This window comes from Melozone crissalis, unplaced genomic scaffold (assembly GCF_028551555.1).
Source record: "Melozone crissalis strain CALT ecotype California unplaced genomic scaffold, PUWL_Pcris_2 ptg000013l_1, whole genome shotgun sequence".
Classification (NCBI taxonomy): Eukaryota; Metazoa; Chordata; class Aves; order Passeriformes; family Passerellidae; genus Melozone; species Melozone crissalis.
In genome coordinates, this window is record NW_026535791.1 from 31697376 (window position 1) to 31716200 (window position 18825).

Here is an 18825-nt window from a genome sequence, read left to right on the forward strand (position 1 = left end):
TATTATCATAATTCCAAAAATAATTAACTTAAAATAGGACAATTTTTATTCCAACATATTGAACTGTTGCATAAAATAATGGTTTGAAACTTTTTTATTAAATACGTGCACAACAAAAGAACACATAAAGGCTATACCTGCCCTTATTTTTATTAATGTAAATTACCATGCAACTTGTGAAAAACAAAAATATATTATACATTATTAAAATAAAAATTATAGCTCTATATTTTACAGAATAATATAAATTGTTATGCATTCCATGATATAGTAATGCTCTAATATTTTCATAGCTTTGAAAAGAGAAAATATCTTTCACAAAAAAAAAAATTAAGTGCCACAGTTGGTACTCATTTGCATCATTGTGTTTTATATTTAGCTGTTGAAAATTGCTTGACAGTTGTCAGATTCAGTGCTTCACTGCCTCAAAGTGTATTATTAATTGTACTTGCATAATGATGTTGCAAAATAGATGGTTACTTCTGAAAACAATAATATTATCTTTCTTCTCTGAATCATTTTGATGTAATTTTCCATTAGACACTGATATTTTACCATAGTATTTCCTTATCAGGTTCTCTTCCTGAAGCCGTGTGAAGCAGAACATTTGAGAGTTGAAGGTTTGAAATAATCAGTCCAGGACTTATCTTACAGGTTCTAAAAGTAAATAATAAAGGATCACTATAAACATTTTCATAGAACGATTTTAAGGAAAAAAACACCAGCCATACTTAGCAATTTTGCTATTTTGTCTGCTTTAATTTCAACCTCTTGCTCAATGCTATGGGAAACAGAAAACAATACCTAAATCTCAAATAGTTGAATAATCCAATTTTCTAGATTAGCTTTATTTATATCTAGTTCCCTATCATTGTATTGAATTAAAAGAGAAAAATAGAAATGCAGACTAAAATTACAAAACTTCCCTTAAAGAGAATAATTGAATTTAAAACTCCTCTCAGTTAAAAGCATATTGAGAGTCCTATGTACTAGGAAAGAAGTGAATTTCTAATAAAAGCAACACTATTTTCACTGCTCTGGTAGTTTTAGCAATTGTTATTTTGTTCTTAGCTAATCTAAGCAAACCCTTCCCAGAAAGACACAGTATATTCCTGAAAAGCCAGATGGCTCCTGCTTACCCCAGAGCTACATAACCCTTACATTGTCTGTTAACACCACCATCTCCTCTTTTGTCTGTCACAGCCAACTCAAAACAAAATCAGGCATATAATATACATTTTGTTAAAGGATGCAGTCTTATTCTACTGGATAGAACTCTAATCACAATAAATAAAATAAGTTTCTGAATCTTGAACTTTTTCTATATTTCAACATGGGATCTGAGAGTGGATATTAAAAAAAACCCAAGACAAGTTACACATTGATGTACTTGCTTAGGACTTGCCTTTTCAGATTCTAAAATTCTGTATTTTTTACTTATTGGTATTTTTGTTTCAGCAAGGCACATGAAGCCTGCCTCCTTTTAATACATTTTTTCAATATAGATGAGGACCACCTCCTGAAATATAAAATTCATAGGCACTTCAGCCCCGGTCTGAGAATCCCCAGACATCTGACCTCACATTTCTGAAAAATTAGTTTGTATTCAACGTTAAATACTTAAATATCTAAGGCTACAACAAGAATTTGAACAATTAAATCTGCTAGGTAATTTTAAAAGCATGTAAAAGCTCAAATGTATCAATCCATGATACTAAAACATCTTCAAGTCTTCAACTAGCTGTTTTTCTTTAAGCCATTCCATGGTCACCCCTGTATCTACTCCATGAAGAGTTTAGAGGATCTGAAGTGATCCTTCCAAATTCCATATTTAGAGCTAGACCAGTAGCTTTCAAGTACTGAAAAATTATATTCATAGTGTTAATATTATTTTCCCTATATTTATAATGTTAAAATGGTAGCCCTAAACAGTTTTTCTGAATACTGGTTTGTTCCAATTCTGACTACCTCTACCAACTTGTGATCCAGATATGACTTGTGCTGAATCTAATTCCAAATATTTTCCTCTAATTTTTCCTTTTCCTGTTTTTTCCCTCTTTTTTTTTTCTTCATTCTTCAGTAACATAGCATGTTTATTCATCTGAACTGTGATCATGTAAAACATTCTCTTGAGTGTTTTCAGGAAAGCCTGGAAAACAGTTATTTTTGATACTGGTTGTGGTCTCTCACTGCATCATGTGATAACACTAAATCCATTAGAAGTACTCAAATATTTGCCCTAAAATGTATTGATACCTGATGAAAACACAATTGTTTTGTTTGGCATTAAGAAATTGAAGCTGAAAACTTTTATCGCTGTGGCCTGGAAATTATGCTGATATTAAAATTACATTTATAAAAACAATCTGCTGGTGGAGGACAAAGCTTAAAGAGCTCATGCTTTAAATATAAAATACTTTCATAGGGTCATAGAATCATTTAGGTTTGAAAAGACCTCTAAGATCGTTGAAATCAACTGTTAACACAGCACTGCCAAGTCCACCACTAAATCATGTCTCTTTTTCACATCTTTAAATACCTCCAGGAATGGTGACTTCATTCCCAGGGCAGCCTGTTCCCGCATTGGACAATCCTCTCAGTGAAGAAATTTTTCCTAATATCTAATTTAAACCTTTAGTGCAGTTTTTCCAACTCAGAATATTCTGTCATTCTTGTTGTAGTGCGTTTTTAAGTTTCTTTTGTGTTCCCCCATTTTATGTATCATTCTCCTTTTGTCCTTGGTTCTTCCCTCCCCAGTTCTCCCGCCACATCTCTCCTGACAGTTATGTTACTATGGTTACCCCTGCCCCCTTCAGTTGTCAATCGTTCAAGTTATGTAACTTCCCCTCCCTTATTTTACCATATAAGTAAACTTTTCCTCCTCCCTGGGCTCAGTCAATCACCCCCCACTCCTCCCTGCTTTCGAGAACATTCTTCTCTTTGGGGGATGTAATTGGCTGGGATCCCGGGGCTCCTCTCTAACCTTGTGTTTATTGGATATGTTTGCATGTCAGTTATGTTGTACATCTCCCTATATGTTTTCCTATTTGCTAGCAGGGTTTCCCTCCTTTCTCCGCCCCTTGCCTTTAAAACCTCGCCTCTCCCCTTGCTCCAGGCCATTTTGCTGGGCGGTGCCCTCCCTCCGTTGGTACCTGCCATCCTTCAATAAACCGACGTTAACCCCCAGCGAGTGGTCACTCCCTTTCCTCGTCTTGTCCAGCGCATATAATCCAGTCCGCGATTCAGCCCAGCCCGAGGCCATGACGCCAAGGGGGGCTGATCTCAGATGCAGCGGAGGCGTCGGCCGTTTCCCCTCTAGCTAGCCGGACTTGGGGCCGCATATGCCCTCGCGCACATTCTGTGACTTAGACTGAGGCCATTTGCTATTGTCCTATAAGTAGAAACAGAGCCCCACACTGCTACAACCTCCTTTCAGGTAGTTGTAGAGTGATAAAATCTCTCCTCAGCCTCCTTTTCTCCAGACTAAACAACCCCAGCTTCCTCAGCTGTCCTCACAAGACTTGTGCCCAAGTCCCTTCACAGCTCTGTTGCCCTTTGCTGGACTTGCTCCAGCACCTCAATATCTTGTGGTGAGGGGTCCAGAACTGGACACAGCACTTGAGATGTGGCCTCACCAGTGCTGGGAACCGGGGACAATCACTGCCCAGCTCCTACTGGCCACACTACTGCTGTTACAGGCCAGGATGTCACTGGCCTTCTTGGCCACCTGGGCACACACTGGCTCATGTTCAGACACTGTCAAACAGCATGCCCATGTCCTTTCCACTGGGCAGTTTTCAAGTCACTCTGCCCCTATTAGTGTTATGCTGAGACTCAGTGGAGGATGCGCACTTAGCCCTGTTGAACCTCTGGCCACTCTGAGAAGGGATTCAAAGGAGTTTAAAAAATCAAACCAAACCAAATTAAGACTACAAATGACATTTCACATTGTGCCATAGATAGTCTTTAATCTAGCGCAGCTCCTTCAGTGTTTAATAGCATTTTGTTCAGTGTTTTATTCCTTGCCAATAATTTGTCCTGAACAGCCTTTGAAAACGAGACATGATTTCACTTGTGCTACAAATTAATGTCACAGAATTTACAATATTCTTTCTCTTTTTGTCTATGGAATAAGCAAAAGTGATGACTCCCTTACCAAGAATAGACACAAACATACAATAAGATTCTGATATATGAACAAGAATCAAAATATCTCTTCTTTTTGTTTGGTGGCTGTAACTATCTATGCACTGGTTTTGAGGCAAAGAGAAGGCAAGTATATTGAATGTGGCTGAGATGGAGTTATTTTTCACCAAAGCAGCCCTCCTAGTGCTGTTCTTTGGATTGGTTGCTGGGAAGGTTTTGGTAGCAACACCAATGGCTTCTGCTGAGCAGCACTGGCACAACATCAGTGCTGTCTCCCCAGCATTGTGTCCCCCTTCCATAAATGGGGTGGGCAGGTTCTTGGGAGCAGACACAACTAGGGCAGCTGACTCAAACTGACCAAAGGGATACTCAATACCATATGATGTTGGTTCAGATGTAAAGGCTAAGAAAAGTAAGAAGCAGGACACTTGTTGTTTAAAGTCTTTGCCTTACAGAATGACCAATACAGATGTGGAAGCCCTGCTTCACAGGAGCGGGCTGTACTTTGATGGCTAATGGGAAGCATTGCATTTTTTTCTTCTTGTGCATGTTCAACCTTTCACTTTTACTTCTGTAAACTGCCTTATCTCAACCTATGTGTTGTTTTCCACCTTATTTTCTCCCCTGTCTAACTGAGAAGGGGGAGTGATAGAACAGCTTCTTGGGCACCTGGCAACCAGACAAGTTCAACCCACCACATCAAGAAGAGAAGTAAACAAGATTTAAACTATAACCAAATTTCAAATCTTTTTCCAAATGATCATAATTACTTGTAATGGTATGTTTAGGAATCATGTTAACCAATTCTATTAGACTTAATATTTTTGTGTTTACATTTGGAGAAGTGAATCTCACATTCTCTTACATAGAAATATTTACAACAAAAATATTTATTATAGACTTCTCAATCATTCCCTGAATGGCTCCATGACTCTATGATGCACAAAGTGGATTACTAACTCATGATGTCATTTTAGAAATACCTTTTTGTCAACTTACATTTGAGAAAAAATGATAGAACCTATTTGAACTAACACAGAGATCTATTTGGTGATCTATTTATAAAAATCCATTCATCCTAGGTGTTAATAAAAGTGAAGATAGAATTTAGCGGGCATCTTGCCTCATGCTATAGTAATACAAAATTTCTTATATGAAACAAGTAAGTGACCTTGCTGCTTCAGCATTAATGTTAAGAAAATATAGGAAAGTTCAGATGCCACTCTCTAGAGTAAGTCAGACCTCTGCTCCAAGCCTTTAATAGCTGCTGTAGAGATCCTGGCAGGACTTCTATCATATTACTAAGTTATCTATTACCAGCAAAGATTGTCCATGGCAAAGAAGGATTTCAGAGAGACACTTGGTCTTAGAATACTAGTTCTTCTTCAGCATTTGCATGTATGAGAGGATGAAACTAAACAATTTGAACTGTCTTAATGTTATATACTTAAGGTCCATACTTGTAGGCATGGATAACCAGTTCCAGACTGAGCCAAAGAGTTAGTCAACAGCTAAGACGTGTGAACAGACACCCACTGCTTTAACTCAATCCTTGACACTTGTCTTTATTGGGACTTAGGACATGAGATACAAAAAAGACAAAACTTCTACTCAAAAGACATGACCTTCTCTCACAGCTTTTAAGATGTGACCTTCTCTCACAAAACAGGATGGCTCCAGTAATAAAAATAAAATACAAAGCTGAATTCATCTTCCAAAAAGGTAACAGAAATCTTACTAAGAAAAAAGCATACATTAACTCAACCAATGTTGCTCCAAGAACTTAGTTAACAGAATTTTCAATTTTTGGAATTCAAAAGAAGAGAAAATTATTAGTTTCTTTTTGGTTCCTTTTCCTTACTATATTTTCTCTTTTTTTAAATTCTGGGTAAGATTGAATTAAGCATTGACTATTAATTCTAAATTTTCACTGAGGTATTAATTAATGTTCCAGGATAAATTACAAAGAATGCAAAGAATCAAACTCATGGAGCTTAAGAATTAATTTGAATCAGAAATTAAAGGTATCAGAAGATTAGGATGTGACATGCTGGACAGATAAACTCCTCCATGCGCAGCTCTGGAAGCAGGAGATGTTTTATCACTAGTCCTCCACTGGCAACAATCACCTCTGCTGTTTTGGCATTGGAAGGTACAAAATTCTGTGTCAGTAAAGACAAACTAGGCAGTAATTGGGCAGAAAATCGCTGGGAATGACCAAATGCTGATGCCTATGGTGGAGCTATGAAAAACAAGGATTACTTGTGCTGAGGGAGATGGATTGTTTAATTGATTAGATACCATCCGGGACAACAACAACCAGCAGTTCCCTCCCTCCTATCTCTTTACAGTAAGAAGAGCAGGACACCCAGTTCTCTGGCATGCTCTCCTCCTGCTTGTAGTTGTAAATATCTCTCCTTTCCTCCCTCTCTTTTAGAATAGAAGCAGCAATTTGACACTGCATGGACCACTGCCCACATTTCAATTCAAAAAATCTGATTGCAAAAACAGTAGTGTGAGAGGCTGTAATGATCACTGGATTGATACATTTTAGGAGCATGTGTGGGGAAAAGGGCAGGTCAAGTCTTGCCCAGATGGGGCAACACACTGCTCCATACAGCACCCCCCATCCTGGGACTGTATCCGAGCCCTGCAGCGGCCACCAGACACTGGCATGCCAGAGGAAATTCTCCACACCTCGCCTCCAAAGCCCTTACCCCACTCCTGAGTCGCCAAATGGCCAGAATTCTCACCTTGGGGAAGGGGCCAGGAAACTCAAAGAGTATTAAAGCCAGAGCATGAGGTGCCAGCACTGTCATGACTCTTCATCCCTCACGTTTTATATCAGCTGGAACACTGCTGAACCAAGAGTGGTAGATATCTTTATTGTTTTCTTTATTTCTTTTCTCTTTCTTCTTCTTCCAATTTCTTCCTCTTGAAGTTTGAATAGCTTAAGGTTGGATATACTGGAATCCGCTAAGTTAGTGCTTTGTGAAATACTTTATGTTGGTTGACTGTAGTGCTAAACTTTTTTTCCAAAATTCCCTGATTTGCCAGTAAAGTTTTTTGTTGTTTTGATATCTTGAGGAATAATTTGTAGATATTTTCTCCTATGCATTTGGCTCAGTGTGCATAAGAGAATCTTAAACCCTTTTAAGAGACTCATTGAGCAAGCTCTGGAGTCTTAAAAATACCTATCAACTTTAAGTTGTAAGATGGGAGCTCTTCCCATCTACCCATCATGGTTATCGTCCGCACAACCAGGGTGAAAACAAAATGAGTAATACTAGAAACAGATATTCAAATGTGAGTCTTTTTGAACCTGGCTAACTTTAACAGGCTAAGAAATGCTTAAATGATCCACTCTATCAGCAGTAGTGGTGAGGGAATATTCCACTAAATGGGGTGGGTTGACCCTGCCTGGATGCCAGATGTGAACTGATGTTGGTCTCTCACTCCCCTCCTTACCTGGAAAGGGGAGAAGAAAAATAATTTGTGACTTGTGGGTTGACATAACAACAGGGATGGATCAATCACTGATTGTCACAGGCGAAGCAGACTTAGAGAAATTGGTTTAATTGAGTACTAATCAAATCAGCATAGGATAATGAACACTAAAACCAATTGTTAAAATTTCCTCCACCCCTCCCTTGTTCCTGGGCTCAGATTCACTTACAGTTTTCTCCACCTCCTTTCCCTAACAGCCCAGGGAGGGGGGAACTGGAGATTGAAGTCAATTCATCATGTTTTGTCTCTGCCACTCTTTCTTCTGGATATTCTTCCCTTTCTCCATTACAGGGGAGATCCCATGGGAGAGATTGCCAATGAAATTCTCCAACATGAGTCCTTCTAATGGGCTATAGTTCTTAAGGAACTGCTCCAATGTGAATCCTTTCCATGGGGAGCATTCCTTCAGCAACAGGCTGCTCCAGCATTGGTCCCTTGTGGGGTCACAAGTCCTGCCGGTAAACCTGCTCCAATGTGGGCTTCCTATGGAACTCTTGCACAGGTAAGGTGGGGATTGTGCTGAGGCAAAGGACCAGGGTAAATATAGTCATTTGCCTCTGACAGACTTGAGATATTCTCTGCCAGAAATTTGTCTGAGGGGAGTACCACTGTTGCTGGATGACTAAAGTCAAACATCTCACAATGTTACAAGCAACAGACGTAAGCAAGGTCTTTGGGGTCATCCTGAGCAGCAGCAGACTGCAAGGAGAGTCCCCCTCTCAGTGGAACGTGTTCAGAGAATGTGTGATTACATTTAAATATACTATAGAAAATATAGCATAAAAATTGGGCTCAGATCTATAATTAAAGCACTGTTACAATTGCAGTAAATTCTATTGAATAATTTTATAGATCTTAAATTAGTCAATTGATTAAATGCTGCTAACAGCTTCTGACATAAACCATTTATCAGGTCTGAGGCTAAATTCACAAGGGTGCCCACTCTAAACCTTATGACTCAACAGAAGGATCTTCATTGCTTGTTTTCACCCTGGCCATTTTCCATCCTTACCCTTTCAAGTCCTGGGTTTTGTGTAATTAATCCCAAATTGGTTATAATTTTATTTTGTGTGCTTTATCCATTGTAGAGTAATGGAGATTTAAAATCAACAAATTATATGCTTTCCATTAAGGCATCCTTATTTTCTACTCAAAGGGAGACATTTTTTTAATGCAAATTTAAGGGGAAATTAAGAAAGCTGTCTCTTCACTATGTTTATAGAAAAAAGAACCAAAAATATCACTAATTAAAGGTTAATAATCTGTGTAACGTAGGCATCCATTTGGTAAACCTTACATATTTAATTAAGCTTGTCATATGTCCATTAGCCTCAATCAAATGGTCTAGGCTGGTTGTTCCTAATGTTTTTTTAGCTGAAAGTAATTTAAAAATTATACAAACTTTGAGTCTTGATCTAAATCTCTCCTCCTTAAATTAAAGGCATTTCCTGAGAATTTATGGATCATGTTAAGAGAACCAAAGCTCAATTAAATTTGGAACTTGCAAGAGATAGCAAGGACATCCAGAATATATTTTATCACTTTGTTAATGGTAAAGGGCTGAACAAAGGACATGTAGGATCACTGCAGAGTGGGTTGGATGTATTTAGTGACAGTGGGCAGAGCAGAGCTTTGACTCACTCTTCACCAAGGCCAGTAGGATTAGTTGAAGGGTCCAGCGAGGAGAACAATCTGAAGTGGATGGGGATTGAGTCATGATTTACAGACAATTAGACCTGTACAATTCCCAGCACCCAAAGGGATGCATCAAAGAATGCTAAGAGAGCTGTAAGAGTTCCTTGTGAGGCAGATTTCTACCATCTTTCAAAGGTGTTGGATACTAGGCAAGATCCAGGCACCAGAAATGTTGAGAAGTGCTGAAACCCCTGTAAATTACATTCCTAGGAGAGCGCTGAATAACATTAATAGTTTTTACAGAACTTGCTTTATCTGAACATCTGAAAGTTCTTTGTATTGGGCTAGACAAAGTCCTGAGCTTCTTGGTCTCATGTCAGAGCTGACCCTGCTTTGAGCAGGAGGCTGGACTCAAAATCTCCTGAGGTCCTTTTCCACAAGTACACATCTGTGAGCCTATGAGTTTAAAAAATGCCCAGTGGACAGTTCACATTATTTTGTAACTACCTAATTTTTCTTTTCCTTTTCATATTTCTGTGCATATAAATTTCAGGTTTCCATTGAAAATACAGTGTGGTTACTGTAATTTAGAATAACTAACTAACTTGGAGTTGATGGAGAAAAAAGTACAACCAAAACAAGATGTTGGGACCAGCATTACAAAACCTTTTTGAAATCCTGAACAGCATTAATGTTAACATATGAGTGGTAATTCATAAAAAGAATCAGCAATGTGTATTTTGTTGCCTTGTAATCGCTCAGTTCACTTTAATTGAAACAGGCCCTTTGACTTATGAAGCAATGTCTTGCACGACTTGGATTTCTCATCTATGAGGCTGAAAAAATTGGGTTCCTTTTTCAAAGTTATTTTAAACTTATTGTAAAAAGTACATTAGAAGGCTGGACTATTGTGTACAATAATATTTCTCTTCAAAATATTTGTTTTCCATAAACACACATAACCAAGAATGCATACATTTAGTGCACAGTTTGTGGGAATGGCATTATTGGGACATTTATACTGTCTGAAATGCTTTTGCAGAAGATAGAGAATCCTAGTAATGGGGAATATTCTGCTCAAAAAGTAAGAACAATATAATAAAATATTTATTTTTTTAGCAGATAGTGAGATAAATGTTGATTTTTCAAGTGGCATTGGGTGAAATTATTATTTGAAAAGAGTTTGGCTTCATACATGCTCACATCAAATATCTAAGCTCCCACTATGATCACTGTGAGCTGATAAATTGACCTATATTATACTTCTGTACCCAGTTAGATGCAGCAGGAGTCTGTTCTTTAAACAATGCTTCCTAAGGCCATTTTAGATGTCCTAATTTACTCCATCTGGCCTCTTACTCCTCCTCCAGAAGATCATAGGTAAACTGCTCCTCTGCTGTGTCTGCCAGCTCCACATGATTGCACTGAATAACCAAAAGTGCCTCAGAAAATAATATTCAACATCTGATCTTAGGCAACTGAATCTGCCATTTGAACATATAAACTCACTCTATACACAATCTAGTGATTTTAATGGAAATTTAATCTAATTAATGGGCTGGTGACTGAAACAAGAGATTATTTGAATAACCTGTGACAGATGAGCATCAACAGGGAATTGACACACTTGAATTCTGGTCAAAGTTCCCCTGGACACTGCTGCAAAGCCTATATTTAGTTTCTTTTTTGGTTTGAAGAAAATAGTGAGACTTACCTTCCATTACTTCTATTACTTCTATTACCTTCTGTTTCTTCTATAGGACTCTCAGATCTTCAGATGAAAAAAAAATTGATAAGAATTATTGAAATTATTCAGTTGTTCCCTAGGGATGTCAAGTAATGACAAATTCTTCTATTTCCAAAGTTGTTATCAGCTATAGTCACTAGGAAAATAAAAGTGTAGGCTATCTTTATATCAGTTATTTCAAAATAATTGTTTCGAAATTTTAGGTTACAATGCTTATGCTCTGACCTTGGTATCTACAAGTTCACCCAAACTGAGCAGCACTTTCTGCAAAACAATGTGATATCATTTACCCATAACAGCATCCATAAAGCTATCATCACTCTGTTAATTTTTTATCTATACAAGCCCTTATTTTATTCATTCTATCTCAATTTAGAGATTTTTGTGCTTGGTAGATTAAAATAGCATGAGAACTGGAAGAAAAACATCCATTTTGATATTTCAGAATGTAAGTATGCCTCTGAGAACACACATGTACACACTCATGCATCATTTTTTCCTAAAAATCATAAATATTTTTTCTTTATAGCTAAACAAACTAAGTATCTGAGATTATAAATTGAAGATGAAAATATACAAAATCAAATAAATTTTGCTTGCAACAGAGAAACAACAAAAAACTCATAAATTTGTTTCATTTCTCTGGAGTATTTTTTAAAAATTTCTATTCATAATCATGTTTCATGGAAGTGGGAAAGTTATCATCTTACTATCATTCAATCTTCCCTTCTATACCTATTTTAGTGATGGTTTGTGTGCCATTCAAAAAAATCTAGTGATTTACTCTAATGTGTTAAAAAATAAATCAAAAGGGAAGGCCAAATAATCTTATGTGACATTTCACTGCTGTGCTTCTTCTGATAATAAGATATGTGTGAAAGACAGGAAATCTCCTCCTGTTCATGTTTTGCTAATTAAAATAAAACTTAAACTACTGGTTTTAGGTAAAAAATCAGACAAGTAAACGTGTAATTAACAACAATGCCCTCATCCTTGTGAAATGCTTTTTTTTTTAATATGTTCAATTTCTTATACTTTCTACCCTCTTTCTTTATTTTCTCATAAATCTTTGGTTCCATATTTAAGTTAAGCTGTTCAGTGTACATTCCAAGGGTTGGTTTAGGGTTTTTTATCCTTCCGTATCTTCAAATGCTTGAAGCCTTTTTAAGGTAAATCCTCTTACTTCAGCATTGCTATGGCAGCTGAAGGCATGACAAGTCTTTAATTACAGCTGTCTCCATTGTACCTTTTACATATGTTTTTAATTTCTCAGGCATTTCCCTTTCAATGCCATTTAGTTATTCCATTATTGCTGCTAATTTTATTCATTTGAGAAGCCGTTAAGAAATACTAAGCTAATTAAATGAGGTGGATTTCTGTAGCAAAGGAGATTTATTTCTTCTTTGTTAGGGAGGAAGAAAATAGGAAGATTAAAGAAATTAATCTGTGTATTTGTGTAACATTATTGAAGGAACAGTACTGAGTATACATTTATGAAAAATATTGTTCTTAGTGATGAGAACTGTGGTCTAATACTCATATATGAGATTATGATTTGTTTGCTGGACTACCTTAGGCAAGGTACCTCACCTTAATAATAAATCTTTCTACAAGTCTGTTAAATCAATGTAGTTTCATTGGATGAAGAGTTTTAGGTTTTTTTAGCTAAATTGTGATAACTTTTCAAGATAGAATTTAATTTTAAAGAAACTACCAATGCATCTACTTAGATCACAAATTCTGGGAATTTGTTTGGATGCCGATAGGTACAAATATTTACATCTAGATTTGATTACAAGAGGAAATTCAGCTTCCAGAAGCAAAAGAAGAGCTTTTTTTTTTTTTCAGCACTGCAGTTTAAAAAGGTTCATGAAGTCTAAGATTCCCACTACATGACAAAGCAGTCAACAAAATTTTTTTCTCCACGATTTTTTCAGGTGATTAATGGTAACACTGCATGTAAGAAATATGGATGCATGAAGCATCCACTGCTTTTTTGGAATCATGGAATAATTACAAAATGGAGTGAAAAGGTAATTGAATTTTCATTTTAAACTTTTAACTAAAATGATCTAAAATTTAATGTATTGTTCTTTGACAAAATATCAAAGTAAATTGTACAAGATTTGCACTGGGGTCCTCTGCAGCTGTGAAGATACACATAAATCTATGTATAAAAGAAGTTCTGTGCCACCATGGGGACATAAAAAGTAGCAAATCAGTTTCAAAAAGCTGTTCTTCCATCTCAGGAAACATGTTTTATAATGTTTTTTAGGGGAAAAAACCCAACAAATTGAGTATTGATGTAAATAAATTATGTGCAAAAATAAGCACTCTCTAAGGCTACTTAAAACAAAAAGTACTTGTTTATGTTTTGAATAAGGAATGATGGTAGTTGAACACTTTTAACTTCAATAATTCCATCTAGCTTTGTACTGTCAACTTGACAAGTATTCACATTAAATATATTATTAGCAGGGTTTTTACAAGCTTTCTCCTTCAAATTAAATGCAATTACCTTGAGATCTCCTCTTTATACACATTGAATTCCCATTAGAACTTCAACAAACATTAGACAAATTTCAAATCAATGCAGAGTCAATTGCTTTGCTTAGAAAACATCAAGAGAGCCAACGTGTCTGTATATTTAATAGAAGGTCATGCGATTAATTGAAGGAGAGTAGGTAGGTGGAAATAAAAAGTATGTAGAATCCTCTCCAGAAGAAAAGTTCTTAATAAATTTTTTACTTCTATTAGTTGGGGCATTGATAACAATACTAGAACAAAATTAAACCATAAAGCTGTCTACTAGTGGTGACCATAAAACTTAGCAAGCACAGATATATCAGTTTTAATAGTCACTAGTAAGATTTCAAAGTCAAGAAATGAAAAGATTAGGAAAATGGATTTGCTTCAGAAACTTAAACCTGATCATCATTTTTGTATAAATTCTTATACCACCTTTACTTGCATAGACTTTTCCCATTACACTCATGACAAGGATAATGTTCCATTAAAAAGCAGCTCCTCAATTCTCTTGTTCTTCCAGTATTAAATGCATTGCTGTAGGCTTTATTTACCTTATGCTAATCTAGAGCTGTTCTAAATTCAAAATTATTATTTCACAGGTAATAAAAGATCCTCTTTTCCTTTTATTACAACAGTATGGAATTACTCTGTTAATTTGGCAGCATGTATTGTGACTACATCACTCTGAAAGAGGTATTACTATCCTGATTTTATGAAGAGTGACGCCAAAGCCAACAATATTATCTTCAACTGGCCAATTTTAAAGTGCTATGATGTTTTTTCAGACCATTTTGTGTGTAGTATTCCACCTATTCCAAGTGCATTTACTCAGCACTTCTACCAAGTGGACTGTTGCTTTTTCATTAGTACCTCATAAAAAAAAAATTATTAGAAAGCCACAAAAGATTGTTTGCATTACAGAGATGATATTATAACAGGAAACTATTATAAAATGCCTTAGGTAACCATATATCATTTAACCTACACTTTAGGTGCTGAAGTAAAGAACAGCAAATTCTCATAACTTATTGCTAACCCATAAGGCAGACAGGGAATTAGTCTGAAAAAAACCTAGAAAACCTAGATTTCCTTAGAACATTTCAGACAGTGTAATTTCCCCACAACCATTCTGTGGCTTTGAAAGTTTTCAATGTGATACACAAATCAAGTTTATGTACCCAATATCACTGTTTAGAGAAATGAAGAACGTGGTCATTTAGGATAGAGTTATGGATCGTTGAAACTAACTGGATGTACACAAGTTCTTAAGGCCACATGTCATGTGCTTAGATGGTCTGAAATACTTGGAAGGTTCCTCTCTATCATTTGTGAAAAGTCATGATAATTTGGGAGGGGAAAATAGGATATCTATGCTGACTTCAAGGAAGATTCAGGGATGTATAGGCCAGACAGCCTATCTTCCAGACACTGAGAAAATCATAGGGCAAACTCCTCTTTAAAGCTATTCAAAACACATGAAGAACAAGATGGTGATTTTTAGCAGCCAGCATGAATTTAGCAATGAAAAAATCATGACTGAACATTCTGATTGTATTCTGTGGTGTGTTGACTGGTTTATTGTATAATAGTAAAAGAGAGGGTGATGTTTATACTGATTTTAGCAATGTTTGTCATTCTCTCTGGTAATAAGCATATTTCTAGGGCTCTGAGTGTACTAATAAAACCTAAGGAACCTGATCAGCATCACCTGGGGCTTCCCACCCACAAACACACTACCCATGAACACATGACCTCTATTTAAGCACAGTCCTGGGTTGTACTTCACAGTCTGCAGTATGCTGGAAGAATATTGGCTGCCAGTATCCTCCATCCACAAACCTGGCTGAAACAGAGCTGAAGCTGTGTTATTATGCTTGCCTCTTAGCCATAATAATCTGCCAGATGATCACTGGATTTGTTTCAAACTCTGTGGATAGACTACTGGGTTCGACTTTAGATCAGTCAATTCACTGTAAGCTTGTTTGATGATTTAGGCTGCTGGCTGGACTTTGTATGTTATATTATCTTTTCTGTCAGTCCTTGAACTGTTGATAAAACCCATTCCTGTCACCATTCTGTTCTGTTTGTCCACTGCTGGCATTGTGGCCTCTTGGTGAAGTCACTGCCTCACGCAATGTGTGTGAGGTACTCATGGAAATCAAATTTCAGTATTCCCAGTAATGACAAGAGTATATGAGGGTGTGAGAATCTCTGTTCCAGCAAGGTTATCTGATCAGAAACCTCATAATTGGGAGGATGAAAAAATGGCTAATTCTAAACATACAGAGACATAAATGTGGCTTAACTAACATGGAGACAACAACAAGGAATAAACCTTGCTAGTCACACTAATTGATGGGCTGTCAAGAAACCACAGGTAAACCAGAGGGAAATCCCTGTCACACAACTAGGCATGAGGGAATCTGTAGGACTATATAAGCTCATGGGAAGGGAGGGAAGGGAAGTGAGAAAGGAGGTACAAAAAGGTGCTATAGGCAGCAAAAGTATTGAAAACCTCAGGTCATATGTACAACAGTGACAGCCATTATGCCTGCCTGGCTGAACTCTATGCTTATTGCTGCAGTTTGTCTGTCCTATTAAAGATTCTCATTAAGTGTGTCAAACTGTCCTGTGTGTATGTCTGACTCTGCAAAGATTTACTGGAAACTATTGGAGGGACTGGTGTGAGAGTACTGGATGTTCAGCTACTTGAGTTAAAAAAAGGGTTGTGGGTTGGGTGTCCTTGGACTGTGGTGTGAGCTACTGCAGCCCATGAGATGTCAACATCAGCCACTGGAGACAGCAGGCACAATTTACCTCCAGCCACTGAGACAATTACAGTTTGTGTCTGAAAACCAGCTACTGGGGGAACCAAGGGGAGTGAGGCAGGTAAGGGGCTCAGACCCAGCCCCTGGAGCAGGACTGAATGGCCAGAGGCCATGTGTCTGGTGCTGACTGCTGGGAGCAAGTGTCTGTACCTTCACCAAACCAGGTTTGGATGTGTATTTACTGTCAAACTTTGAGTCTGATGTGTTTATGAACAGGTAGACCTCGGTGTCCAGAGAGAGTTTTCTTTTGGGTGGAGGGTGGGTGCTGATTTTCAAGGAGATCTATTTTTGTGGGGTGCATGTATGAGTGCTTCATGTTTGCAATGAGCATCCAGCTGCACCAACCAGAGAATGCCTGAAATAAGGGATTGATAAAAGGGGACAGGATCCAGTCAGGGGTGTAAGGCAGCAGAGGATCTGTGTGGGTGCTTGGGGAATATGCAGCTCTGTGTGTGCTCATGAACCTGAAGAGTGTTTTGTGTTACACCTCCTGCCTCTGCCAGGCCAAAAGGAGGAAGGGATGTGGCTGTCCAGCTTTGTGTCTGGTGTGAGTCTTATGTGTGGCTGCTGTTGAAGACTGAGACTTGTCTGTGGCTGCCTGTGTATCCAGCTTTGTCAGCGTCCCCAGCGTGTGTCTGGGACATGTGCTCAACTTTGCTAGTGGTTAAACCTGTCAATGGGAAGGCAGCAGCTGCATCAGAGCCTGGGCAGGGAGCCCAAGTCCCTCAGGCACAAGGCAAATCATTATTTAATGAATAGTAGTACATATTTGGTCCTAAACTCAGTTCATGTTCACAGGGCTATACATCAAAACATGTCAAAAGAGACAGAATAATTTCAAGACTGGACTAGATGAGCTCAAAAGGTTTTTCCAAACCCAAGCAATGCTGTGATTTGGCAACTGAGACATCAACAGAGCATAAACTTTGATGCAAAAGAGGCCTTAACTTTACAAGAAGCTAACAGTGCAGCTGAAACCTGAAATTCCTATATAGATCTTTAACATGAACACTTAAGCTGTTTTTCACATCTGTAACCAGAGCTACAGTATTTGTAAAGGATGTTCTGTAGGAACATCGTTGACATGAATTAATTAATTGCAACTTATGTCACAGAGTTACGTTAGAATTTTTGGGCAAAGATCTTCAAATTTAGCAGTTCAGAGGATGTTTTCTAATTTGATATGAACAAATGCATATGATAACCAGAAGCACACATGACACTAAAGCTATGTATTCATGGAAGCACTTCAAGTGAGCTTCTAAAAGCTTCTCTTCACTGTTTTAGACATTACTGCCAGCACTACAGAATCAAAATGTTCACTATTTGAGATTTGCAAGCAAGTGTTTTAGTGTTAATTCAACAGGGTAAAACGCCACTATTAGTTATAAGAGAGTATTTTTAAATTATTGTTTAGTTTACCAAAGTGTTTATATGAGTATATATGTGGCATATCCATTTTACATCCTCATAACAGTAATGTAAAGCAGAGATGCCCAGCTGCTTGCTCCCCACTTTATTAAAGACTTCACAGTCAGTTTGATAATTTTTTTCTTAATGAGTAAGTAGTTTGTTCCACTACCAGTAAAAACACCTTCTGAAATATTTTTTCTACAGTATAAGACAGAAAAAAGGCACTGTAAAATGATCCAAGAAATATAACCATATATCCTATCTCCCTGTATGCAACAGAAGGCAGAGAAATATGGTCTCTACAAATTATAGGTACTCAATTTAAAGAAAACAAAGTATACACAATCTTTTGTGTGAAATCTTTAAGTCATGCTATTCATAAGAATTACTATTTTCTTCAGATCTACTCAGAGTAGAACTGAAGAGAGTCTTTCTAAATGAGTACATTCCTGCAATAGCAGCATTTTTCCCCCTCACATAAAGTTCAGGGAAAAAAAAAGACATTTAAATAGTCTAATGGAAATATAAGATGCACAGAGAAGTAGAGTAGGCTGATCAGAAATATTGTGCACTCTGGCTTTGGAGGTTTCCAAGACCTAAATTGAAAAATTCTGAGCTGCCTTATCTAATTTTACACTTGATCATGTTTTGAGACAGAGATTAGAGATCACTGAATTAATCAATGGTGGTATGATCCTATGAAGTTTTTACTGTGTGATAAAATCTTTTCCCCCTAAATGCACCGACTTATCCCACAAGCAAAATTTTGGAGAGAGTCTGTGTTTAAATGCAAATTACATAGTCTAATAAAATAACTAATATTTATCCAGAGCTACTTGTTGCAGGAAAAAGAATCTATCTAAGATAAAATAATACTATTTAGAGAAAGGTCTCTTTAAAATTGTTACAAATGCATTTCCTTTACTCTTTTCAATGTTTTACTTACGTTAGGTATCTGCACTTTGAAAATGTTGAAACACCTATCTCCAAAGGCTCTGTCCTTCAAAAAGTATTACTTTA